Source organism: Bubalus bubalis, chromosome 11, assembly GCF_019923935.1.
Source record: "Bubalus bubalis isolate 160015118507 breed Murrah chromosome 11, NDDB_SH_1, whole genome shotgun sequence".
Taxonomy (NCBI): Eukaryota; Metazoa; Chordata; class Mammalia; order Artiodactyla; family Bovidae; genus Bubalus; species Bubalus bubalis.
In genome coordinates this window covers 19449966-19472578 of record NC_059167.1, presented here as the reverse complement: position 1 = coordinate 19472578, position 22613 = coordinate 19449966, and the positions used below count along the sequence as shown (strand labels likewise).

The 22613-nt window shown below is 41.3% G+C and overlaps 1 protein-coding gene and 1 non-coding gene across 16 annotated transcripts in view; one reads left to right on the top strand and one right to left on the bottom strand.

Moving 5' to 3' along the window:
• The window catches only part of RGS6 (regulator of G protein signaling 6), a 639493-nt gene that overhangs the window by 377943 nt on the left and 238937 nt on the right, over positions 1–22613 (top strand). The gene's annotated exons all lie outside the window — the stretch shown is intronic.
• Positions 12208–12279, bottom strand: TRNAR-ACG. The gene has a single exon. It is a non-coding gene; the product is annotated as a tRNA-Arg (tRNA).

Here is a 22613-nt window from a genome sequence, read left to right as displayed (position 1 = left end):
TGAGTTGGTGATGCTATCTAACCATGCCATCCTCTGTCGCCCCTTTCTCCTTTTGCCTTCAATCTTTCCCAGCATCAGAGTCTTTTCCAATGGGTTGGCTCTTTGCATCAGGTGGCCAAAGTAGTAGAGTTTCAGCAACAGTCCTTCCAATGAATATTCAGGTTTGATTTCCTTTAGGATTGACTGGTTTGATCTCCTTGCGGTCCAAGGGACTCTCAGGAGTCTTCTCCAGCATCACAATCAGCCTTTTTGTTCTATTCAGGCCTTCAAATTATTGGATGAGGCCCACTCACATTAGGGAGGGCATTCTGCCTTATTCAGTCTACTGATTCAAATGTTAATCTCATCCAGAAATATCCTCACAGACTCCAAGAATAGTATTTGACTGAATATCTGGACACCTCGTGACTCAGTCAAGTTGACATACCAAATTAACCATCACACCTAATTTGCAAAATGATGCCAGATATTCTAAAGTAGTGCTAAGTACTTTGCTTTCTTTGCTGGGCTTTATTTTCAAACGTAGGACCTCACTACGTCTATTTTAGTGTCCACATCCCTTGTTATAAACAAAATTATTGTCCAGACAGTAAATGAGTGGATGCCATCATCAGGACCATAGAACTGCAAGGATTGGAATTTCATTCTAGCCCCCAAGTCAATGGAGGGTCTGAAAAGAATGAGGACACTGAAGCATAGCAAGCTATGTGGCGTAGGAGGTGGGAAAACTGTTTCCTTTCATAGAACCACACGTGGTCCTCACATCCTTGCCTCTCTAATTCTTCATTTTCTCGCCCTCTTCTACTTACACATGGTCTGTCCCAGCCCTAGCTCAGTGGATCCTTTCATTTCAGGCATTTGGCTGTCTTACCTCCAGCCATCCAACTGATCTACTACTTGTTTTCACAACCCTAGACCGACGAGAGAGGGACAGAATTCTCCTGGGTTAAGATTAAGTCTCTCATGAATCTAATCGACTGTTACTGAAATGAATAAGGTCAAACGATTCAAGTATGACTTCCTTGACTCGCACCTAGGGATTCGGAGTGGGCAGCCAGAGCAATTTCAAAATATACAGGCAACTCCTGCAGCTTGACTCCAGAGAAATGAATGACCCAGTCAAAGAATGGGCCGAAGAACTGGGTAGACATTTCTCCAGGGAGGACATGCAGATGGCTAACAAACACATGAGGGGATGCTCAACATCCCTCATTATCAGAGAAATGCAAATCAAAACCACTATGAGGTACCATTTCACACCAGGTAGAGTGGCTGCAGTCCAGGGGTCTACAGGCAATGGGTGCTGGATAGCGTGTGGAGAAAAGGGAGCCCTCTTACACTGTTGGTGGGAATGCAAACTAGTACAGCCACTATGGAGAGCAGTGTGGAGATGCCTTAAAAAACTGGAAATAAAACTACCTTATGATCCAGCAATCCCACTGCTGGGCATACACACTGAGGAAACCAGAAGGGAAAGAGACGCGTGTACCCCAATGTTCATCGCAGCACTGTTTGTGGTGGCCAGGACGTGGAAGCAGCCTAGGTGTCCATCCGCAGATTAATGGACAGGAAAGCTGTGGTGCATGTGCACAGTGGAGTATAGCTCAGCCATTGAGAGGAATACATTTGAATCAGTTCTAATAAGGTGGATGAAACTGGAGCCTATTATACAGAGTGAAGTAAGCCAGAAAGAAAAACACCAATACAGTATACTAACGCATATATATGGAATTTAGAAAGATGGTAACGATAACCCTGTGTACGAGACAGCAAAAGAGACACTGATGTATAGAACAGTCTTATGGACTCTGTGGGAGAGGGAGAGGGTGGGAGGATTTGGGAGAATGGCATTGAAGCATGTATAATATCATGTATGGGGCAAGTCGCCAGTCCAGGTTCAATGCACAATGCTGGATGCTTGGGGCTGGTACACTGGGACGACCCGGAGGGATGGTATGGGAAGGGAGGAGGGAGGAGGGCTCAGGATGGGGAGCACATGTATACCTGTGGCGGATTCATTTTGATGCTTGGCAGAGCTAACACAATATTGTAAAGTTTAAAAATGAAATAAAATTTAAATGTCAAAAAAAAAAAAAAAAAGAAATAGACTGGACAAGTACCCTAGGTAAGGGGAACTCTGAAGAATGTGAGTTCATATGGTTAGTTAGTTCATTTGGTACCTGTGGTCTGAATATTTGTGTCCTAAGCTTCATATGTTGAAAGCTACCCCCACAAGGTCATGGTATCAGGAGAGTGGGTATCAAGAGAGGCCTTTGGGAGATGATGAGGTCCTGAGGGGGGAACCCTCATAAATGAGACTTAAAAACCTTAAGAAAGCTCCCTGTCCCTTCTGCCATATGAGGCCACAGCAGAAACACAGCCATCAGTGAACAAGGAAGCAGGCGTTCAGTTCAGTTCAATCACTCGGTCGTGTCCAACTCTTTGCAACCCCATGGACTGAAACACACCAGGCCTCCCTGTCCATTACCAACTCCCGGAGTTTACCCAAACTCATGTCCATTGAGTCAGTGATGCCATCCAACCATCTCATCCTCTGTTGTCCCCTTCTCCTCCTGCCCTCAATCTTTCCCAGCATCAGGGTCTTTTCAAATGAGTTAGCTCTTTGCATTAGGTGGCCAAAGTATTGGAGTTTCAGCTTCAACATCAGTCCTTCCAATGAACACCCAGGACTGATCTCCTTTAGGATGGACTGGTTGGATCTCCTTGCAGTCCAAGGGACTCTCAAGAGTCTTCTCCAACACCACAGTTCAAAAGCATCAATTCTTCGGCGCTCAGCTTTCTTTATAGTCCAACTCTCACATCCATACATGACTACTGGAAAAACAATAGCTTTGAGTAAACAGACCTTTGTTGCCAAAGTAATGTCTCTGCTTTTTACTATGCTGTCTAGGTTGGTCATAACTTTCCTTCCAAGGAGTGTCTTTTAATTTCATTGCTGTAACCACCATCTGCAGTGATTTTGGAGCCCCCAAAAATAAAGTCTGCCACTGTTTCCACTGTTTCCCCATTTTTTTGCCATGAAGTGATGGGACCAGATGCCATGATCTTAGTTTTCTGAATGTTGAGCTTTAAGCCAACTTTTTCACTCTCCTCTTTCACTTTCATCAAGAGGCTTTTTATTTCCTCTTCACTTTCTGCCATAAGGGTGGTGTCATGTGCATATCTGAGGTTATTGATATCTCTCCCGGCAGTCTTGATTCCAGCTTGTGCTTCCTCCAGCCCAGCGTTTCTCATGATGTACTCTGCATAGAAGTTAAATAAGCAAGGTGACAATATACAGCCTTGATGTACTCCTTTTCCTATTTGGAATCAGTCTGTTGTTCCATGTCCAGTTCTAACTGTTGCTTCCTGACCTGCATACAGATTTCTCAGGAGGCCGGTCAGGTGGTCTGGTATTCCCATCTCTTTCAGAATTTTCTGGTTTTTATTGTGATCCACACAGTCAAAGGCTTTGGCATAGTCAATAAAGCAGAAATAGATGTTTTTTTGGAACTCTCTTGCGTTTTCGATGAGCCGGAGGATGTTGGCAATTTGATCTCTGGTTCCTCTGCCTTTTCTAAAACCAGCTTAAATACTTCCCTGGTGGTTCAGATGGTAAAACATCTGCCTACAATCTGGGAGACCCGGGTTCACTCCCTGGGTTGGGAACATCTCCTGGAGAAGGAAATGGCAACCCACCCCAGTATTCTTGCCTGGAAAATCCCATGGATGGAGGAACCTGGTAGGCTTTCCATGGCTTTCACCAGACACCAAATCTGCCAACACCTTTTTCTTGGACTTTTCCAGCCTCCAGAACTGTGAGAAGTAAATTTCTGTTGTTTATAAGGCACCCAGTTTATGGTATTTTGTTATAGTAGCCTGAAAGACCTAAAATAGGAATTTTGTTAGTGGTGACCATTTTGTAGTGAATTGACAAAACCAGAATCCCTTCACAAAGTATGTCCTTGTCCAAAAATTATGATTTAGGCCACCAGGTTCTATTGTAGAATAGTAGAATATTCAAAGCAGGTAGAAACAAAGCATACTTTTTCAAATTTCAACATCAGAATCCTTTTTCTCAAATAAGATCCTATATGGTACTCGAGTATTTATAACTGAGAAAGGGGGAGTTGTCTGGCACAAATGGACAAGAAAGATGAAGAGTGGTCCTCATTCTTCATTTCCCTCCTTGGCCTCCTGCCTGGCCCAGAGGTAGCCTCGAAAACTGCTCTAAGGAACCAATTTCAAAACCTTGGCTATCACTCTGAGGTGAAATAATTGGGGAGGTAATAATATCTTCTACCAGCTTTTGTGGGCAGAAAAAAACCTTTTCCTTTCAAATTCTTCCACTCTCAATTTTTTTGTTGCATATACATTTAGAATATTTTATAGAGGTTAATATAGAATTGTAAGGCTGAATATAATGTTGGTATTTGACATTCTGTTGGATCTAAGCAGCTGGGGGAAGAGGTAAATAAAAATAACTGCACAAAGGAAACGGCTATTAGTTTCTGTTTACATGTGCATGAAATAGCACGTCAGCTGGGCATATAAACATCTTGATAGAAGTTTTTTCAGTTATTTGAGACATGTTTACATAAAATGAAATGCATAGCTTTTAAGTGCAGTTTGATCTTGTATTAACAAATGCATATAGTTGTGTAATCCTCCACATTATAAAATATACATTTTTGTTGGCTAGGATATGGAGAAAAGGGAACCCTTGTACACTGTTGGTGGGAATGTAAACTGGTACAGCCACTGTAGAAAAGTATCACAGTTTCTAAATAAACTGAAAATAGAACTACCACATGATCCAACAATTCTAGCTCTAGGTGTGTGTTCAAAAAAACAAATATACTAATTTGAAAGGATACATACATCCCAATGTTCCTAGTAGCATTATTTACAATAGCCAAGACATGAAACAACCTAAGTGTCCATCAAGAAATGAATGGATAAAGAAGGAGTGGTAAATGTATGCAATGGAATACTACTCAACCATAAAAAGAATTTAAAATTTCCATTTATGGTGACATGGGTGGACTTGGAGGGCATTATGCTAAGTGAAATAAGCCAGAGAAAGACAAGTCCTGAATTATATTACTTATATGTGAGATCTAAATAAATACAACACACTAGTGAACCTAACAGCAGAGAAGCAGACTTACAGATACAGAGAGCAAACTCTTGGTTACCAGCAGGGAAAGGGAAGAGAGGAGGGGCAATCAGGGGTGGGGGATTGAGAGGTACAAACTATTATGTATAAAATAAACTGCTAAAGTGCAAGGATGTATGGTACAATGTGGGGAATATAGCAAAAATTTTATAATGACTATAAATGGAGTATAACCTTTTGTGGATCAGTATGTTGTACACCTATAACTTATATAAGATTGTACATCAATTATACTTCAATTAAAGTTTTAATGGAATTAAATGTTATATATATATATATTTTTCATCCCAGAAAGTTCTCTCTTTCCCCTTCCCCCAAATTGAACTCCCCCCCTAGAAACAACCACAGATGTGATTTCTATCATCATGATCAGTTTTTCTTTCTTTCTTTTGAATTTAAATGCTTTTATTTAGGAAATGTGCTATAATACATAAATTAAATAGAGAGGTTAGAATGCCATAATTTGACAGTATAAGAGCAATTGCTTAAATGTTGACTCTGTGAAAATGTTGATAACTCTGCCCCAGAGGCTCAAGAGTAAACTGCAATGTCATCCTATTGCACACTCTCTAAAAGAGTTGAAGATAAATGTAAGGAAAATCAACATGGGCTTCTTGATTTGTTTTCTATTCTAGAACATCATGGAAATGGAACCATACCATATACACTCTTCTGTGTCTGGCTCCTTTAACTTAGCATATTATTTTGAAGAGTCTTCCATGTTGTAGCATAACATTTCAACAGTACAAATACAAACTAATTTATTTGTCTTGTTCATGATTGGTAGACATTTAGTTTCACTCTTTGGTCTTACAGCACTGCTCTGGTGAATTTCCTTGAACAAAAGTTATCTGATATCTGAAGGAGTGACTATTTAGAAGTTAAAGTGTGGGTCAAAGACTATGCATATTTAAAATTTGGATAGGCATTGCCAACTTGCTCTCCATAATATATATACCAACATAGACTGTCAGAGGCCACATCTGAGAACCTGTCCCCCACATCCTGTCAACTAGGATGTCGTCAAACTGTCTAATCTTGGCCAAGGTGATAAGTGAAAAATGTCAGGTTGCTGTGCTTTTAGTTTATACTCTTCTTATTAGAAGTGAGTGTAAGTGTCTTTTCATATCCTTAAGATTAGTTTATATTTCTGGTCTTTTTCTTACTGACTTTATGAAGCTTTTTCTATATTAAGTAAATTAGCCTTTTTTTTCTATAATATGGAGTTTAAATGCTTGTAGTATATTATTTGACTTTGTAGATTTTGTTGTCCAGCCTTTTTAAAATTTTATTTTATGTTGTTACATTTATTTTCTTACATGGATTGTTTTTGTGGATCACACACAGAAAGAGCTTCTCCACTCTATAGTTGTATAAAGAAATTCTCCTTATGTTTCTATGTGGATTGTAATCATTTAGTGGTTACATTTAAATCTTTGATTCATCTATGCTTTTGTGAAGTATAAGATAAAGATCTGCAACTTTTCTTTTTTCAGCTGAACACCTTGTTGTTCAGTCACTAAGTCATGTCCAACTCTTTGCAACCCCATAAATTGCAGCATGCCAGGCTTCCCTGGCCATGAGGCATATGGGATCTTAGTTCCCTGGCCAGGGATCAAACTTGCACCCACTGCATTGGAAGGCAAAGTCCTAATCCCTGGACCATCAGGGAAGTCCCTCTATAAGAACTCTTAATGAACTTCTTGGTAGCTGAGCAGTAAAGAATCCACCTGCCAAGGCAGGAGACCCAGGTTCAATCCCTAGGTTGAGAAGATCACCTAGTGAAGGAAATGGCAACCCACTCCAGTATTCTTGCCTGTAAAATTCCATGGACAGAGGAACCTGGCGGGCTACAGTCCATGGGGTCACAAAGAATCAGACATGACTTAGAGGCCGAACAACAACAATGAACTCTTAACTCATCTTGTCTACAACTCCATGGGTAAATTTTATTGCTATTTTTGTTGAGATTATTATAAACATATATTAAATTGAGAGCAATTAAATCTTTAAGATTCTGAGTTTTCCCATCAAAAGATGTGATACATATTTTATTTCTTTAAAGCTCTTTATGTCCCAAACAATGTTTTAAAGTTTAGTTTATACAGGTATTGTACACTTCTCACTACATTTATTCCTAGATATTTATAGTCTTTTCTTTCTTTGAGATTTTTTAAACTAGTTATAATCTGCAAATATTAAGGCTACTGATTTCCAGATATGAATTTCCCATAGCCATCTAATTCAATTTCATGTTACATATAATAGGTTTCCAGGTATACAATCACATCATCTCTAAATAATGATGATTTTACTTCCTTGCTTTTCGTTTTTATAGTCCTTATTTATTTTCCCTTGTCTGTTTTGGGCTGGCCTTCACAACAATATTGAGTAAAGGATAAAGGATGCCTTTATCTTATTCTTGACATCAGCTTCTGTGGTTTCACTACACCACACAGGAACAGAGTAGCCACTATGTTCTGCGCACCAGGATAGAGCAAATCCAGCCGTCATTCAAGACTCAACCCAAACTCACCTTCTTCCAAAGCCCCTTTTGATCATGCAAGCAGAAGCTGTCTTTGTCTCTTCTGAGCTTCACTTATTCCTCCTCTGTCTCCCTTCCTACTGTTTATCCTGTTTCAGAGTTATTTGTACCCTTTTCTTATATAGTTCCCTATAGTTTCTTATATAGTTCCTTTTCTTATATAGTTTTTCTATAAGCTAGAGAAGGCAGGGTCTTTGACTGACCATCCAGTTGTGCTCAGAATTCTGGCCTTGCACATAGCAAATGCCCAACCCTGTGCTGCTTAATTGATTAATGAATGTCAAGGTCTGCTCAAATAAACTCTAAACTTCTGCTGAAATAAAATGTGGGGTCTTCATCAGTTCAGTTCAGTTCAGTTGCTCAGTCGTGTCCGACTCTTAGTGACCCCATAAATCGCAGCACGCCAGGCCTCCCTGTCCATCACCAACTCCCAGAGTTCACTTAGATTCACGTCCATCGAGTCAGTGATACCATCCAGCCATGTTATCCTCTGTCATCCCCTTCTCCTCCTGCCCCCAATCCCTCCCAGCATCAGAGTCTTTTCCAATGAGTCAACCCTTCGCATGAGGTGGCCAAAGTACTGGAGTTTCAGCTTCAGCATCATTCCCTCCAAAGAAATCCCAGGGCTGATCTCCTTCAGAATGGACTTGTTGGATCTCCTTGCAGTCCAAGGGACTCTCAAGAGTCTTCTCCAACAAAAGCAATGCCAAAGAATGCTCAAACTACCGCACAATTGCACTCATCTCACATGCTAGTAAAGTCATGCTCAAAATTCTCCAAGCCAGGCTTCAGCAATACGTGAACCGTGAACCTCCTGGTGTTCAAGCTGGTTTTAGAAAAGGCAGAGGAACCAGAGATCAAATTGCCAATATCCGCTGGATCATGGAAAAGGCAAGAGAGTTCCAGAAAAACATCTATTTCTGCTTTATTGACTATGCCAAAGCCTTTGACTGTGTGGATCACAAGAAACTGTGGAAAATTCTTCAAGAGATGGGAATACCAGACCACCTGACCTGCCTCTTGAGAAATCTGTATGCAGGTCAGGAAGCAACAGTTAGAACTGGACATGGAACAACAGACTGGTTCCAAATAGGAAAAGGAGTATGTCAAGGTTGTATATTGTCACCCTGCTTATTTAATTTATATGCAGAGTGCATCATGAGAAACGCTGGACTGGAAGAAACGCAAGCTGGAATCAAGATTGCAGGGAGAAATATCAATAACCTCAGATATGCACATGACACCACCCTTATGGCAGAAAGTGAAGAGGAACTCAAAAGCCTCTTGATGAAAGTGAAAGTGGAGAGTGAAAAAGTGGGCTTAAAGCTCAACATTCAGAAAACAAGGATCATGGCATCCAGTCCCATCACTTCATGGGAAATAGATGGGGAAACAGTGGAAACAGTGTCAGACTTTATTTTTTTGGGCTCCAAAATCACTGCAGATGGTGACTGCAGCCATGAAATTAAAAGATGCTTACTCCTTGGAAGGAAAGTTATGACCAACCTAGATAGCATATTCAAAAGCAGAGACATTAGTTTGCCAACAAAGGTCCATTTAGTCAAGGCTATGGTTTTTCCTGTGGTCATGTATGGATGTGAGAGTTGGACTGTGAAGAAGGCTGAGCGCCGAAGAATTGATGCTTTTGAACTGTGGGGTCTTCATACAGAACACTTAACCAGAAGTAATAAACATAAATCTAGCTGACAAAATATACACGTACATATGTTCATATTCATCACTAGCCAAAAAGGGGTTCAAAGTTTACCTTTCAGTTGTTATGGAGGAAATAAAATAGGAAGGAGAAGCCATTTGCACCCAGAGAGCTGGGAAGTGTTGAACCTTGATCAGTTCTGTAAATCTAGACAAATACTATAAATCGTCAAATCATTTCATGCCTGTTAGGTTTAACCTCAGAATCTTTTTCACTAAAAAGCCTCTCTCGCTGGGGATAGTAGAGTAAATGACCTCCGTATCAGTGTTTGCTGTCTTTGTAGTATGCAATTGGTTTTATCTGGTGTTGATTTTAAACTCCTATTTTTAGCTTCTTCATATTTTGTGTTATGTGTTCACTTTCACTCTCCACCCCCTCACACCAGGGATTTACCCACACACCCTCTGTAAGTCTCTATAAAAAGGCTTCAGGCAGAATTGGAGCTGTCTGGGGTGACCTGTCATCAGCCTGCTGACACCTGGCTCCCCACAACCTCAGGACCTATGTGAGGATGGCATGTGGACGTGGATGTGCGAGCTTGGACTTTCTGACTCCTCTGGTTATGATTCATAATAGGAAGAAAGTGTCTCGAAACCAGGAACCATGATTTAGCTGCTAGAACCTAGCACATTGGCTGGCACACATTTGACTCTTACTAAATATGTGTTCAATGAATGAACAACTCAGTGAAAGTCACTCAGTCAGGTCCGACTCTTAGTGACCCTTGAACTATACAGTCCATGGAATTCTCTAGTCCAGAATACTGGAGTGGGTAGCCTTTCCCTTTTCCAGGGGATCTTCCCAACCCAGGGATCGAACCCAGGTCTCCCACATTGCAGGCAGATTCTTTACCAGCTGAGCCGCAAGGGGTTCAATGAATGAACAACTAAATGGACAGTGAATGAGTGAACACCCTTGAGTCTCAACAGGAGATGAACCACAACCTGATGTTTTCTTTAGACTCTACTCATTTTTAAGATATGATTGAAAGTGGCAGCTTGTACATTTACACTTGGTTTAGAAAAGCTCCATTAACCTGGTCCTCCTGCAATGTCGTGAACTATAGGTTGCTTACTTGACAAATATGACTCCATTATTAATTCATGCATCTGAAAGAACACACACGTTGGAAGCAACAGCAAATCCTTTTAAGTTCTGTACTCGGGTGAACAGCTTCTTTCCTTCACACTCAGGAGAAAAAAAAAAATCACTGGTGGTAATGGCAGCAGACTGGTGCCTTGAATCTCTGCTCATAGTCTGTGGAGGAGAGAGCCCACAGGGGCAGGTTACCTGTATGGTCATTTCTGTGATTGGCCAAAATCGTATGCTCAGTATTCAACTCAGATTGGAGACATATTCTGGGAATTGCAATTGTTAGTTGTCCCAACCTTTCTTTTCCAGCAAATCATTCCTTCCTCTCTTCCTTCCTCCAGCATTGGTATAAACTGAGTTTGTGGGTGCACAGCTAGGTGCCTATATCAGTTCCCTGAGAGGACAGCTCCTCCCCTGCCTGCTTCCCCCTCCCTCCCCTCCACCAGCTCTTAACACCCTATGGGCCATCCATTATTGATGATGCTTCAGCACCTTGTCCCCCCCAGGGTGCCCGAAGGCCTTGTGCACCGCTGAGGAGTGGAGTCCAGTACAGGATCGGTGGGGGCGGGGGGGCGGCACTGCTGCTCCAAGGCTGTTGGGACACCTTTCTCTTCCTGCAGCCAGAGAGGACACTTGGCACTAGAGATGTGACAGCCGTGGCGGCGGGAGCCAGTGCCCAAGGCGAGTCATTTCTCTCATTTCTTCTCTGGGAAGCAAAAGGTTAAGCTGTTCATTTTCAGAGACCTCCTGGGGGTATAAAATCCTGAGCATCATCTTCCTGGGAGTGCACTGATTCCTAGGCTCCTGACCTTAACTCCAGCACGTCTGCAGCCCATCCCTTAGAAAGTGGGTTTCTCTCCTATTTGGTCAGGACAAAGGAGGCTCAGGTATGCTGTCAGCTTAGTTACTGGGGACAAGTACTAGCAGCAAAGAAACTGATTCTCTGCCTTTCCCCTGTCTTATTCAGGCAACTTTTAACGAGCTGCACTGGGGTGATAATTTCCACAGCAGATTGTCTGCTCAGGGATTCCTCAGAGAAGGCTGGAGCCCCACTGGACCTGTCCACCTTTTCCCATTTGTATGCATGATTTACACACTCTGGGCTCCTTCCACACATCCACAGGCGGCCTCCCCGGGGCTTTGAGAGACACAGGCTGCTGTTTCAGAGAATGTTAGAACCAGACCCTCACAGGGACTCATCTGACTGATTTCTCCCATCATGATTAGATTTCATATTTGAGAATTCAGAATTCTAGGGACCAGGGTCATTTTAGGAAAAGGCAACCAGACCTCTGCTTCCCAGTTCCCAGAAGGTAAACGAAAGTGTTAGTCGCTTAGTCACGTCCGACTCTTTGTGACTCAATGGACTGTAGCCCGCCAGGCCCCTCTGTCCATGGGATTCTCCAGGCAAGAATACTGGAGTACATTGCCATTTCCTTCTCCAGGGGATCTTCCCAACCCAGGGATTGAACCCAGGTGTCCCCCATTGCAAGCAGATTCTTTACCATCTGAGTACCAGGAAAGCCTTCCCAGAAGGTAACAAACAACACATGAAGTCGCTTAGTCGTCTCCAACTCTTTGTGACCCCATGGACTGTAGCCTACCAGGCTCCTCTGTCCATGGGATTTTCCAGGCAATAGTACTGGAGTGGATTGCCATTTCCTTCTCCAAGGGATCTTCCCAACCCAGGGATCGAACCTGGGTCTCCTGCATCGTAGACAGACACTTTACCGTCTAAGCCACCAGGGAAGTCTCCCAGAAGGTAAAACGGGTGTAGGTAAAACAGGTGTTATTCTTGACAGAATAAGGAAAGCAGGGCCCTGCTGTGTTCCAGGTGGCGCTAGTGATAAAGAACTCACCTGCCAATGCAGGAGACATAAAAGATGCAGGTTTGATCCCTGGGTCAGGAAGATATACTGGAGAAGGAAATGGCAACCTACTCCAGTATTCTTGTCTGGAAAATCCCATGGATGAAAGAGCCTGGCAGGCTACAGTCCATGGAGTTGCAAAGAGTGGAATGCAATTTAGCATTCAGACACCCAACAGACTTGACTTAGACTTATTCCAGAAAGTAAGGGAGTGATTTCTTTGCTCACCTTAGCTAAGGAGTATGTGGAGAGAAGGGAGGACCATCTTTTTAGTCCTGACCTCCTACCAGGGACTGTGTACTTAATGCTTTTCCAGCCTTGCTCAGGATCGTTTCAAAAAAGGAACAGTTCTTTGCCCCACAAAGTATTTTAATGAAAGTAAAACAGGGACTAAGAGCCTCATGTAATACTGGTCCTGGCTATTTCACACCTTCAAAGGCCTTTAATGACCTCCATTATGTGGTTATGTGATTTTTATCACACAACCTCAGACTCTTTACATTTTTAAAATAATTCACCAGCAAGTACCGATGTCAGAACTAAATGCTAATAAGATTTGGTCTGGGAGACTAACATGGTAAGATTGTTAATGTTTAATGCACTCACATCAAAGTGGGATAATCCTACTGCCGAAGGTCAAGAGAGCTTTAAAAAAAAAAAATAGAAGAGAAAACACAATTGTAGCTGTTCTATTTTTCTCACTCAAATAAATCTAGTATAAATGTATTATAGCCAGGCCCAGGAGAGACATTTCCTGGCAATCTAGCAATTTCGCTTGTATTGTTCATGTGGTTCATCTATTTCTTCTTCCTCTTTGTTTCTAATGATGATGATGAACAGCATCCCTGGAATATGCCATGCGTCCCAAGTGCTTCTCTCATTGTCACTCAGAAGGACCGCTGTTGGGTTTTATTACAGTCATTGATAGACACAGTTCATTTGCATACAAAATTGTGGTTTGGTTTCAGAACTCTGGTGATGGAAGTTACCACTGCTGATGAGAAAAGGAAGAATGACCTTCAGCCATGCAGTAGGAAATTGCAAAGAGTTCCACTCCTGATTCCCTTGCCGGATCAAAAGATTACAAGGGTCAAGATCGATTTCTTCATTTTCTGTAGGCAGCATTCTGAAGAGGCCCCCAGCAGAAAACTCCAGCTGTAGGATTTCTAGTAATTGAAAAAAGAAGGAAGTGTTCTTGGGGACCATGTGATGCCCATAAAAGGGCACCAGCTCTTGGGGGGCAGCCTGGAGTCACTGGGTTCAGTTTGTGAATGCAAACAGATGGCCCCTGCAGAGTTTCTATAGGGGCAGGGCACCCTGATGCTCTGTATTAAGATTCCACACAAGCTTATAGAGTTGCTTTATTTGGCTGGTAAATATTTTCTTGGTGCTCAGATCTAATTTTCTCTGGCAAATCTTGTTCCCATAGCTTTTTTTAAAATTTATTTTTAATTTTAGGAAAATTACTTTACAACGTTGTGTTGGTTTTTGCCATACAACAACGAGAATCAGCCAAAAATTATGCGTATATCCCCTCCCTCCTGAGCCTCCCTCCCATCCCTGCATCTCACCCCTCTAGATCATCACAGAGTGTCAGGCTGAGCTCTCTGTGTTATATAGCAACTGCCTATGGTTTTGAGATAAATGCACCCACTGAAAGCTCTGGGATAAATCCTCATGTAGTTCTATTATCACTCATCATTTTGCCAAGTAACATTGGTGAAAAAAGCTATAAAGTGGTCAATTAAGTTTTTGTGTTTGTTGTTTGTTTCGCCTTTGCATCTTTTTTGTGTTTTAGTAGGGGAAGTATCTTTATCAGATAAAAATTCAGGTTCTGATTTCAGCTCTGCCCACTAACTTAATGTGCTTCTTTATGCAAAGGTTTGAATCTTTCTGGGAATTAATTTCTTTGTTTGTTAAATGACCTAATAATACCTGCCACAGTTGACCTACAGCATGGTAGTATGGATGAAGTAAAATCACAAATGTGAAAGTGCAATGGCACCCCACTCCAGTACTCTTGCCTGGAAAATCTGAAGGACGGAGGGGCCTGGTGGGCTGCAGCCCATGGGGTCGCTAAGAGTCAGACACAACTAAGCGACTTCACTTTCACTTTTCAGTTTCATGCATTGGAGAAGGAAATGGCAACCCACTCCAGTGTTCTTGCCTGGAGAATCCCAGGGATGGGGGAGCCTGGTGGGCTGCCGTCTATGGGGTCGCACAGAGTTGGACACGACTGAAGCGACTTAGCAGCAGCAGCAGCAAAAAGGTGATTAGGAGGATTGAATGTCAGAAGACTTAGAGGAGACCCTGATACATGAATTGCATGCACCGTGTAGATGGCAACTGTAGAGGCAACCAAGCAGAGGGGGTGTTAGCCCTCCAAGGCCCTTCTGTAACTTCCTCTGGGCTTCCCAGGTGGCTCAGTGGTAAAGAATTTGCCTGCAGTGCAGGAAACACAGAGATGCAAGTTCAGTCCCTGGGTTGGAAGATCCCCTGGAAAAGGAAATAGCAATCCACTCCAGTATTCTTGCCTGGAAAATTCCATGGACAGAGGAGCTGGGTGGGCTACAGTCCATGGGGTCACAAGAGAGTCGGACACCCCTGAGCAACAGAGCATGGTATTGTTTAATCACTAAGTCATGACCAACTCTTTTGCCACCCCATAGACTGGAGTGGGTTGCTATTTCCTTCCCCAGGGATCTTCCTGACCCAGGGATCAAACCCATATCTCCTGCATCGGCAGGTGGGTTCTTTAGCATTTAGTCACCAGGGACGCCTATATATATCTATATCTATATCTATCTATATCTATATCTATATATATATAGGAGGAGGAAGAGGAAATGATGGGGAAGGTAAACTGAGGTGATCAAAAAAGAATAAAGGAAAATAATGGTATTAGGAGAAAATACCTATACTTCATATAGGTTATCATTTTGCTACCATGTGTCTAAGCGCAATTGATGTAGATTAGTTATAAAATCACTTCTAATACTTCTTTCCCCAACTTTTGGCTATATCTGTGAAACAAAGCAACCAAATATTTTCTGAAGGTCTGATTCCCTTGTCTGTGAACTTTCTAATTAACAAAGGATTTTGTTATGCCTTGTTTTATTCAGAATTCACAGTATCTGTGTGTTTGGGCATGTTATGTCTTCATTTTGTAGAGGAGAAGATAAAGTAACCTTCCAGAGTTCCTGGGTCAGTGGGAATATTTTGCTTCTGTGTAGTAGAAAATATGAATTACTCTGTCTGTATTTGGTGCGGAGAGGTCCTCATGATAAGAGTCTTAGAAGCAGACCACCACCTCAGAGGCTGGACAGCATCAGAGACGTCATGGTTCTTTCCTGCTATTCTCCTGGTCTTTCATTTAAAGTCACAAGATGACTGTTTTAGCTCCAGGCATCACAGACATGGTCAAGAGAAGAAGAAATATAAGAAGGAGCAGTATCAGCCATCTTATTTTCTTTTCTCCTGAAAGTTAAACTTCCTTAGACATCCTCTGGTTCACCTTCTGACATAAGACGTAAGACTGCTGCTCATGTCTAATTGGCTAGAACTATGCCTCATGGAAGTTCTCAGCTACATAAAAGTCTGCTGCTGCTGTTGTTGTTCAATCACTAAGTTGTGTCCGACTCTTTGTGACCCCATGGACTGCAGCACGCCAGGCTTCCCTGTCCTTCACTGTCTCCTGGAGTTTACTCAAACTCATGTCCATTTACTCAAACTCATGTGAGATGCTTGGATGGCATGAGTCAGTGATGCCATCCAAGCATCTCACCCTCTGTCGCCCCCTTCTCCTGCCCTCAATCTTGCCCAGCATCAGAATCTTTTCCAGTGACTCAGCCCTTTGCATCAAGTGGTCAAAGTATTGGAGCTTTAGCTTCAACATCAGTCCTTCCAATTAATATTTAGGATTGATTTCCTTTAGAATTGACTGGTTTGATCTCCTTGCTGTCAAAGGAACTCTCAAGAATCTTCTCTGGCAACACAGTTGAAAAGCATCAATTCTTCAGCACTCAGCCTTCTTTATGGTCCAACTCTCACATCCATACATGACTACTAGAAAAATCATAGCTTTGACTATACAGACCTTTGTCAACAAAGTGATGTCTCTGCTGCTTAATATGCAGTCTAGGTTTGTCATAGCTTTTCTTCCAAGGAGCAAGTGTCTTTTAATTTCATGGCTGCATAAAAGGCTGAGAGCGTGTTTACTTTTCCAGCCTTTGTACTGGTGGTGAGAGAGAAGGGTGTTGAGACACTTCTTGGGTGAAGCATACAACATCATGGGCTCTATGACACAGACACAAGTGGGAGGGCCAGAGACTGAACTTGAGTCCTCTGAGCCTGAGTTTAGTGATTTTATCACTGTGCCATATTGTACTTCTTTAAAAAAATCTTTCAGCACCATCCCACTTGGATACTTTCTGCTGAGACGAGCAGACAGAAGTCACTCCACATTATGGAAATTTTAAAACGGAATATATTTACTATGTCTTGACTTAAGTTTCGTCAGAGAGAAATTCTTCCAAGTTATGTAAAACTGAGAGATAGGTGGCATACAGACAATTTATTCCTCCCCTGAGAAATTCTGTGAGTTTGAAGTTTCAAGGAACTAGTTGTTATATATTTGCAAACATGTAACAGAAACTGTGTAAGATTTCACTTCAGGCTCTGTGCCCTTTCAGCCTTAAGCTGCCCCTCCTCCCACCCTGCCTCAAACCACAACTGACTTGTTTTTTGGTAGGAACTATTTACATATGAAGATCAGATTTGAATGTCCTTAGGAATTTATTAAGACCAGAGTCAAAAACGTACATAAATATCAGTTGGAGAGATTAGAAACAAAAACCAAGATTGAATTTCTCCACTATAATCACCACATGCATTTACCACAGCAGGGAAGCTAAGTTAATTCAGTCCAAGGTAGAGAAAGAACAGAATCTCGAAATGTAAATATGTTTCTGTTGGAGGTACTTGAAGTCACATTATTGCCAGTTTCTTCTTTCTTTTAGATGGAGAATGTTGTGCAAGGAATTTTTGTTGTATTTTCTTTAAATGCTCCTGGCAGTAAATTGGAAATATAGCACCTGCTAAATGTTTAGTTAGTAGTTGAAACATTGAATAAATCATGAAATCTGTAGGTGAACTGAATAAAAGCTGCCCTGGAGAGAACTGTAATTCAGTGTTGACAAAATAAGTCTCCTTGCATTCTTCTAGGGAATCTTTTGTTTTCAGCGAGGGTTTTTGATACTCCTAAGTCAATTAAGAGTTTTGACAGATTGGAATGTTACTGAACCTAGTGGTAGTGTTTAAGAACTGCCATTTATGTGCTAGGGATCAGGTTAGGCAATTGTGTAAGCATTGGATTATTAAATTCTCTTCCAGCACTGTATAGTTCTCAACTCTGTCTCTCTCAATGAATAACCAAGACCCTGAGAGGCTGTGTAAGTAGTCCAAGACCAAGGCTAGGCAGGATAAAATTTTCTGCCACTTCTTCATAAAAAAGTAAGTCCTTTCCAGGATGATTGGTTTATTTAACCCTTGTTACAGCTCATTCTACTTTGTCTGCTCCATCCACAGAGGCCAGAAACCTCAAATTCTCAGGCTTCCTTGTGGCTTGGCTTGGGGTAGCTGGTAGACACAGTTCTGTCCAATGATGTGTGGGCAGAATTCCCTAGGGAAACTTCCCTCTCCCCCCTCCCCCAGTAATTAAGTCTCTTTGCCTCTTGCTCTTTGTTCAGGAAAAGAAGATTGGCTCTCTAGGCATTCAGTGCTTACTCTTGACAATGAGAAGGGACGTTGCAGGAAGTCCAGTTCCTTGATGTCATTCTTGACCACTTATACTAGCCCTAGACTACCTGATGTTAGAATCCTTGTCACACAAGAAAAGTAGTAATATCTTCTTGTATTCAGTAGGCCATTGATTGGTGGTCTGTTTCCCTGCCCAGTCCCCACCCACCTACAGCCACATCAGTGCATCAAGATTTCTCAAAGTGTAGTTCCTGGTGTATAAGCTGTTTCTGAGGTAGGTAACTGAGAAATGTGGTGGTGTATGTATGTAGTTAATGTTGCTCTTAGGATGTAATTCCATTAAAATGATAGTATAAACTGGATAACTGATGACTAACAGTAGTTACAGTAAACCGTGTAGTAGTTGGGTGGGTTCTAGTGCTGGATGGAGCACTCATCGGTTATGTGACCTTGAACTAGAGAGTTAAACTTTCTAAGTCTCAGTTTCTCATGTATGATTGGAAATCAATAATAGTAGCCCCACGTCATAGGGATTTGGGTGGGGGGAGCATTTAGCACTGGTTCAGGCACATAATATCCACACAGCTGGTGGTATTATAATTGCTGATAATAATAATAGGTTTATTCAAGACATACAGACTGAGGGAAAAGTTATGAAATATATAACAACCAAGGTAAAAGTATTCTAATTTTCTCTCTGGATTCACCTGTTATGGTCCTCTTTAAAATTCGATCTAACATTAGTATCCTTTGAGAATTAAATCAATCTTTCTTAAATGTCAATGATTTCTCATCCTACAGAAGCTTCTTTGGGCCTCTGGGGAATGGGGAAAATGTCTATGTTTGCCCCTTGTCTTTGTTTTCATTGTCAAAGGTCTTAGCTACTTTGCCTAATTATTGTAGCCAGCCGCTTCCTGGCACATTTATGACCTCAACTTGATTTGGTTTCTTTTGACACTTAGTCCCCTGTGTTGTGTTGATTTGTAAAACTGAGATTCTAAATCCTAAACCAGAAAGAAGAGCCACAAGTTTTTCATATACTTTGGAGTAGTAAACACAGCATGGTGTCCTTTAAATTTTAAGATTTTATCAGAAAGAAAGCTCTTTCCATTTTCTTCTTGAAAGTTATAAAATAAACAACAAAAAAGAGTAAAAAGTATAAATTCGATTTTCAATAAAGCTCGGAGATTCTGTATCTGTGAACCACAGTCTGTGACATAGAACTGACCAAACTTAAGATTTTAGGAAAAGCTGAGACAAAGTGACTGTGACCAGGCTATCAAGTTCAGCGAAGCAAACAGAAAATACAGCTCCAAAAATCGGCACTACAGAGTAAGCATATCCTAAAGGATGAAACCAACGACCCTTTGAAAAATGGCAATTGTGCTACAAAGCTGGAAACAAAAGCATCCTTAGACTCTACCTGCATAGTAGCAGATGAAGCCAAAAAGGAAATGCACAAGTACGCCATGTAGATTGGTAAGGCATTGCTGTAGCCCGTTAGCTGAGAAGAAGCACAGCTAAAATAACTCATAAATACATGAACCTTTGTAATGAGATTCACTGGTGAACCAGGGCAAATTTTTACCCATACACAGTAATGTCCTGCCTCCTCCCCCATATGAACTTTTTTCAAGTATCTGGATTAAGAATTCTCCACACTCAAAGAACAGTGACAATTAAAAAAAGAAGCAGCCCAGAACACTGTAACATACTATTTGCTACCACAAAACTATTGCAATAGAAAGGGAGAAAAAGAACTGGAAAAACAAATGGTAAGAGGAGGACACTGATGACTAATGATTCTAAAAAAGTAATGTTTGACCATGAATGCAAATTAAAGAAGTCACAGATGAGTTCAAAAGAGATGGAGAGGTCGTGGGTCACCAGTGTGGTAAAATGAGGGTAGAAAAGGAATACTTGATGTAGCTGACTAAAGAGGTGAAGTAGGAAAATCAGCACGGATATGAAGGTGATTTTGAAGCAACACCGAGGAAAATACACACTGCTAAAAACAGAAAAGGAACACTTAAGGGCAGGATTCTCAAAGCAAATAAAGTAAAAAGGAACTAAGAGTTTGAAAGGAGTAGAGATGAAACAGTAGATTTGACTGACAAAGAAGACCCCACAGATAACTAATAAAATATCGCTGAAGAGAACTGAAAAAATGAAACACAAAGAAGTAGTCAAAGATATAAATCCACACAACTTTGAAAAAAGATGATAAGAATTTATAGATTGAAAGGATCGACTGTGTTCCAGGAAAATTTGCTTAAAAGCCATCAATACTAATCTCTGTTTTAGGGGTGTTAATAAACTTTAGAGATAAGTAATCATTTGTCCAAGAATACCAAGTAACCTATACAAAACCAGAAGTTTTTTTAAAAGTCAGGCTAATTAAAAAGAATGAAATAATGCCATTTGCAGCAACATGGATGAACCTAGAGATTGTCATACTGAATGAAGTCAAACAGAGAAGGTGAAATATCATATGACATCCCTTACATGTGTAATATAAAAAGAAACCATACGAATGAACCTACTTAGAAAACAGAAAGAGACTCACAGAATTTGAGAACAAACTTATGGTTGTGCAATACGGGGGGTGGAAGGAGAGGGGAAGTGATGGAGAATTTGGGATGGACATGTGCACACTGGGGAATGAGGAAAATGTCTATGTTCGCCCCTTCTCTTTATTTTCATTGTCAAAGGTCTTAGCTACTTTGCCTAATTATTGTAGCCATCTGCTTTTATTTAAAATGGATAACCAACGAGGACCTATTGTATAGCACATGGAACTCTGCTTAATGTTATGTAACAGCCTGGATGGAAGAGGAGTCGGGGGTGGGGCAGGAAATGGGTCCAGGTATATGTATGGCTTGGAGAAGGCACCCCACTCCAGTACTCTTGCCTGGAAAATCCCATGGACAGAGGAGCCTGGTGGGCTGCAGTCCATGGAGTCGCTAAGAGTCGGACACAACTGAGCGACTTCACTTTCACTTTTCACTTTCATGCATTGGAGAAGGAAATGGCAACCCACTCCAGTGTTCTTGCCTAGAGAATCCCAGGGATGGGGGAGCCTGGTGGCCTGCCATCTATGGGGTCGCACAGAGTCGGACATGACTGAAGCGACTTAGCAGCAGCAGCAGCAGCATATGTATGGCTATGTCCCTTCACTATTAACTTGAAACTATCATAATATTGTTGATTGGCTATACCCCAATAGAAAATTAAATGTTTGAATTTAAAAAAAGAACAACAACAAAAAAAGTCAGACTAACCTAAGGCTTCCTTACAGAAACATTCAAAAATAGTGGAGATAATGCCTACGAATACCTCAGTGAAAGAAAAAAAAAGTGGGTGGCCTAAAGATTTTACACAAGCCACTGTCAATCAAAATAAAGATAGCAGATAAAACTTGTCCAACATTTAAGAACCCAGAGAAGTTGGTTCTCATGAGTCATTCTTTTAAAAAACTATTAAAGGAGAGACTGTAGCTGACTAAGAGATGAATGGAGAAAATCTGGCAAAAGAACTTTCAAGTAAACACTGAATACATTTAGCTTTTGGGTTACGTCTAAAATAAATACGGAAATTTTGGTTGCAGAAAAGCAAGTATAAGTCCTGACTATATGTAGATATTATGATTAATATAATAATAAGAATAGAGAAGTGAGAAGGTTACATGTGTTGATTTTTTCCATCATTTACAGATGAAAATCAAAGGCTCTCATTTAAGCATGATAAATCAAGAAACTGCTCTATAAGGATATTAAATATACAAAGGTTTAAAGTATAACATTATATATGTGTGTGTGTGCGTGTGTGTGTTTGCTGTGTGTGCTGTGCTCAGTCATGTCCAATTCTTTGTGACCCCATGGGCTATAGCCTACCAGGCTCCTCTGTCTATGGAATTTTCCAGGCAAGAATTTGGAGCAGGTTGACATTTCCTACTCTGGGGAATCTTCCTGACCAAGGGATCAAACTCATGTCTCTTGTGTCTCCTGCTTTGGCAGGTGGATTCTTTACCACTGAGCCACCTGGGAAGCCTGTATGTGTGCTTAGTTATATATATGTATATATATACCCGCATACACACACTTACATATGGTATCCTCCCTGATGGCTCAGACAGTAAAGAACCTGCCTATAGTGCAAGTCATCTGGGTTCAATCCCTGGGTCCGTAAGATCCCCTGGAGAAGGGAATGGCTTCTTACCTGGAGAATTCCATGAACAGCGGAGCCTGACAAGCTACAACAGTCCACGGGGTCACAATGAGTCAGACACAACTAAGCAACTAACACTCATTTTCACATACATACATATATAAACATATGTATAGTTACACATACATTATATACCTTTACCTGTATCTATGCTAGGAGTCAGACACCACTGAGCAACTTCACTTTCACTTTTCACTTTCATGCGTTGGAGAAGGAAATGGCAACCCACTC